Source organism: Mustela nivalis, assembly GCF_964662115.1.
Source record: "Mustela nivalis genome assembly, chromosome: 18".
NCBI lineage: Eukaryota > Metazoa > Chordata > Mammalia > Carnivora > Mustelidae > Mustela > Mustela nivalis.
The window spans coordinates 47,275,824-47,281,823 of record NC_139037.1 but is presented as its reverse complement, the minus strand read 5'-3'; positions in this window follow the sequence as shown (position 1 = coordinate 47,281,823).

The following is a 6,000-nucleotide window of genomic DNA, read 5'->3' as shown; positions in this document are numbered from 1 at the left end:
AGTGTCAAACTGCACAATTTAATATTGGGCATTTCATGTCATTTGTACCTTACTGAAACTTAACAACACGGTTCAAATTAAGTTGGGTTCTCTACGCTTTACAAGATTAGGTCTGGCCACCATACGGACTCCACCACCTTTCTCCTCATCAGAAGACACCTGTACAAACAGGTGAGTGGTGAAGGCATTCCCAGTTCATTCAACATGGATACTGGCTGAGTCACAAAGACCTCATGGCTGCACCAAGAGATCTCTCCCATCTCTGTCCTTGCTTCGCTGCCATGCACAACCATGCCTTTGGTGGACAACCCAGACGGACCAAGGAATCCACAAAACCTATAGCGTACTTTCTCCTGACAGGCCCTACACAAGATACATCCATCTCGGGGTCCTGAGAATTTCTCTACCCGCTCATCCTTCACAGTCCTCCCACCTAAACACTGTGCATGCCCTTTCCAAACAGGTACACTGCAACCTGTTTATTGGTCTCCTGCACTCTCTATTAATCCAGTGTTTCTGGACCAACGGTCATTCCCCTGGTCCTTATAATCTTTTTTTTTTTTAAAGATTTGATTTATTTTTTTGTCAGAGAGAGAGAGAATGAGCGAGCACAGGCAACAGCATGGCAAGCAGAGGCTGAGGGAGAAGCAGGCTCCCCGCCAAGCAAGGAGCCCGATGTGGGACTCGATCCCAGGACGCTGGGGTCAGGACCTGAGCCAAAAGCAGCCACTTAACCAACTGAGCCACCCAGGTGTCCCTAGTCTTTATAATCTTAAAATCAGTGACATTATGCTACAGAATTCAGAGGATCAAGGCCCCTGGCGCTGCTGCTGGCCCTGGAGAATAGACCTCCTTCACCATCAATAGCCCCTGTGAATAAGAAAACAAGACCATTTGCTCAAAAGCACTAAAGGCTGTGAATCAACAACCAACAGCAGCCCCCACTTCAGGCTAAAACAGCTCCCACTCTGGGTGACCCCACAAAACATTCTGGCATCCAGCTATAACTCAGGACCACAGAGCCCTGCAGTCTTTCCTTAAAGGCTTGAAGCAGCCATGCAAACTCGGTCAAAGCTGAGGAGCTGTCTTCTGCCATCATACAGTCCCCTCTGAGGCACACAACTCTCTTCACCCCTTCATGCCCACAAACACAGTTAATTTCAACACACACAGAGTGAACAGAATCCCCAAGATCAATGGTGGCTTAAAAAATATGATCTTTATTGTCGTACAGCAAGAGCAATGGGAGGCAGACTGTTTCTGGGTTGGTGATTTGGAGGCTGGGGAAATGCCTTCAGAGTTTCACAAGGATGATACATCCCTGATATGCCATCCTCCTTTTCAAATCACCAACAGTCCTCTAGGACAAAACTGGGCGAGATCCATGCCCTCTCAGAGAAGAAAAATGGGGAAGGAGTAAGTGCTCAGGCTGCTCATCAGTCCTCCAGCAATTGTCCTGACACCAGGATACGGCCCTGGGCAGGTTCAAAGACTGCAGTGCAGCTGCTACATACCTGGGATTTATGTCGATGTTTGAATGTATGAATGTCAATGCAGGCAAATGGCACCTTCATGAGGGATTTCCTCCAGTGCTGTTACTCTCATCAAATAAATACCTGCGCAGTTAAGGTAGTTGTCCCATTTGAAATTTGTGAACTCCTATGACGTCAAGTCCTTCAGTAGAAGGTTTTCTCATTTTCAAGGCTTTTGTAAGGGCTTTCACGAGTTCTCTGGGGTGTGATGAGGTTAGCCTTTGGTTAGCCATTTTCCACATTCTCCACACTCACGGGCCTTCGTCAAGGGGGACCCAGTAGTGTTTTTAGGAGTTTGGACTCCTAGGTAAAGAATATCCCACATTCAGATACTCACAGAGCCGTTTCAGTATGAATATTTGAATGGTCACTGAAATGGAAGACCCAGTGAATGTTTCAAAGTCACTGTCCTCCTAAAGCCTTTTTCCAGTGTGTACTTTTCTGTGCTTAATGAGGCTAGAACAATGGCTATAGGAGTTTAGTGTGCCTTCCCCCTACTGCAAGTTCCCTTTGTCCCTGCATCTCTGGAAATGCTCCTGAATAAAGTCTTCACTACTCTTTCAATGAGTGTCTTAATAATTTTTTTGATGATTTTATTTATTTATTTGAGATAGAGAGTCTTCTCCCTACTGCAAGTTCCCTTTTCCCTGCATCTCTGGAAATGCTCCTGCATAAAGTCTTCACTAGTCTTTCAATGAGTGTCTTAATAATTTTTTTTGATGATTTTATTTATTTATTTGAGATAGAGAGTCTGTGTGTGGGCTTACTCCCTCCTGAGATGCAAGCCAGACAGTCTGGATCCCAAGACCCTAAGATCATTACCTGAGCTGAAAACAGACGCCTAACTGACTCAGTCACTTAGGAGAGCCAATAATTTTTCTTTAACAGATCTTTGTATTTTGAAGAGAACATCTGCCTTAGAGTCACCTATTCTGTCCCATTCACTGAGAAACACTTTATCCATTTAATGCCTTACTTGATATCCCAATTACATTCAGTTCCTTTTAGGAATATAACATTATTCTTAAAAAGACATCAATGAGAAAAGTGCTATTTTGGTGTGGTACCGTGGCTGCAGTGTTTCAAACTGAAGCATGTACACCAAGAGTCTTTCTACCTGGAGATACTGGGAATATCTTAAATTTATTGTTCCACTGCTGCAAACTGATTGTCATTTTGAGATGATCCATGGACTGTTTTGTTTTTTTAAAGATTTTATTTGTTTGACAGTGATCACAAGTAGCCAGACATGCAAGGCAGATTGAGAGGGAGAATCAAGCTTCCTGCTGAGCAGGGAGCCAGTTATAGGGCTCGATCCCAGGACCCTGAGATCATGACCTGAACTGAAAGCAGAGGCTTAACCCACTGAGCAACCCACATGCCCCTGGACTATTGTACTTGAAGAATTGATATAATCTCAGGAAAACAGTTGTAAAATTACTATATTTATGTAGTGCTTCTAAGTTGGTGGCAGAAAGAACTTTGGTGGGGCACCTGGGTGGTTCAGTGTTTAAGAATCTGCCTTCCATTCAGGTCATGATCCCAGGATCTTGGGATCCAGGTTCCTTACCAGGTGGGAAACCTACGTCCCCCTTTCCCAGTCTCCCTGCTTGCATTCCCTTTCTCACTATCTCTCTGTCAAATAAATAAATAAAATCTAATAATAATAACTTTGGTGAAACATCTGTAGAAGGTGAGAAAATTTAAGACCTCAGAGACAGGGGCGCCTGGGTGGCTCAGTGGGTTAAGCCGCTGCCTTCGGCTCAGGTCATGATCTCACGTTTCTGGGATCGAGTCCCACATCTGGCTCTCTGCTCAGCAGAGAGCCTGCTTCCCTCTCTCTCTCTCTCTCTCTCTGCCTCCCTCTCTGCCTACTTGTGATCTCTCTCTCTCTCTGTCAAAAATAATAATAATAATAATAATAAATAAATAAATCTTTAAAAAAAAAAAAAAAGACCTCAGAGACATTTTAGCAGTGATGGCTGAGAACACGCCCCAACAGGCTGCAGATATGACCAGGATGATCAATCTGAAATTTTGTCTCCAAAATGCAAATCTCCATTTTTGTAAAGTCTGAGCAATAACCTCATGGAAAAAGAGTTAAGGGGACATTTAGAGTACCCAGATGTATACAATTTATAGGGAAATAGAAATGTGTTTATTTTTGGTCTTCCTGATGATTAGTGAACAAAAATTTGGTTTTAGGCGCTTATTCTAGGTGCATGGAGGACTTGGGGTCCTAAGAGAGACAAAGACCCTTGCATTCTGGGACTTGTGTTATTTTCAAGAAAGACCAGGAATTGAAAAGAGTAACTGAAGAAATATGTCCTATGCCAGGAAGTGGCAGACGAAGTGGAAGGGAAGACAAGGTGAGTCTCCTGAGAGGTAAGTATAGAACGTAATAATACTCAGTCCAATAAGGGGGCCTCTTTAGTAAGAGGAAAAAACAGTTGAAATTAAGGGGTGAGCCTCATGGATATGTTTGCAGTAAGCTCTGGGCAGTTTAAAGCAGTTGTTTAGGTTAATCCGTCAGTGCAGGCATAACGGGTCTCAGCAGTGGATGGCCTGGGACTCAAGGCCAGTTGGCCTTTCCTTTTCTTGGCTCAGTACAGATAATACTCAGGGCATGTGTGTGAGAAATCCTGGCTCTGTTTCTCAGAACCTGCAAATCACCACGGTGGACTGGGTGGGGCCTGGGACCAGTCAACCTCACCTTTCCTAGAATTCTGATTTTCACAGTTTGATCCCTGGACCTTTGACCACAGTGTCACCTATGGACTTTTGAAATGCACATTCTGAATCCCAGACCCAGATATACTGGGTCGCGCACTTTGTGGATCAGGTCCAAGTATCTGTTTTAATAAGCTTCCATGTGATTCTGATACATATGTAAGAAATTTCCACCATTCTGCCGTGTTGTACAGAAACGTGTACCTGCATTTCTTGTGATTAAAAGACATTCTGTCTAAATTGTAGGGATTTTTTTAAAGATTTTATTTATTTATTTATTTGGCACACAGAGAGAGAGAGATCACAAGCAGGCAGACAGAGAGGGAGGGAGAAGCAAGCCCCCCCACTGAGCAGAGATCCCAATGCGGGGCTCAATCCCAGGACCCTGAGATCATGACCTGAGCCAAAGGCAGAGGCTTAACCCCCTGAGCCACCCAGGTGACCCTATTTTTCAGATTTTAAGTCTTACGAGATAGAACAAACCTCCATGGGACCAGATGAAAGAGCACCCAAAGTATATAGCATCTGTTAAGATGACTTCATGGGTTTCCAGTCAATAGCATCTACCTTCAGGGATCCCTCCTCCCATCAGGGAGTTCAGGAGTTTGAGCGTTAGCTCCCTGTTCTCCTTGGTGGTGCCGCACCAATAAGTAGCCAATTTTTCCCCACTTTGGAAGCTGGGGGTCAGTCCTTTATTGGCTTGGTATGCATCTGGCAGGTGAACTATCCTTTGATTGAGCTATACTCGCTTATGGACACAGCATTGAGGCAGAGCACTCAGGATACAGTGAGTATGATGTGGACCTTGCTTCTGCTTTCTGGACTGAAAGGAGTGCAGCAAGACTGAACAGCACCCCAACCATAGGGATCTGGAGTCTGAGGCTTGTGTTAGTGTCACCAGTCTCCAGGCCTTCATACCTTCAATACCTGGCCGAGTTCTCAGTACAGGAGACCTCTAGGAATGGCCAGGTAAACAAGGGACTAACCTAGAAGTCTCCGCAGAGTTTTGCATGGGCTTGGAGGAAGGACCTTGGGGGAAAATAGGAGAGATATTAACTGGATCAGTTGGGCAACTATGGAGCAGGACAGTGAAATGTGCAGCATCTTTGAAAAGAGTCAGGTTTAGGTCTAATACGTGTGGATATAAAATGAGGAAGTGGCTTTAGGCTGTCCAAGATATGTAGTTAAGTGAGAAAAGCATAGTACAGATCTGTATGCAGAGCATGTCTTCATTTTTACCACAAACAACTTTTCTAGAAGCCAATTTGAATTCAGGACCCAGACAGAATGACACACAGGTGTGCAGACACAATTCTAAAAGGATAACACTATACAGTAAGCCTCAGCTTCTCTGTGTATTTGTATAATTCTGTCTACTCTGTCTACATTGTTTCTTTCCTCCACTGATACTGCACAATGTTTTCATCAGAGTGACCATTCTGGTCATGTGTTCAACCTAAATATTCCTGTTCTCAGACATCACTGCTAAATCTTCTCTGAGGTCTTAACTCTTCCCCTATCCACTGATGTTTCATCAAAGCTCTGTCTTCTACCACTACTGAATCACTACATAGTCACTGGTAATAGCTTTCTGTAATTTGCATTTTGCAACTGTAGTTCTGAGGTAATACCGGTTCCCTGTGGAAAACAGTCCCTGCAAGAGAAATGATAATCACTTCCAGACAATGAGATATCCTGGTTTTAAGTACCCCAATTCCTTGGAAAAGGAAAGCAGCCT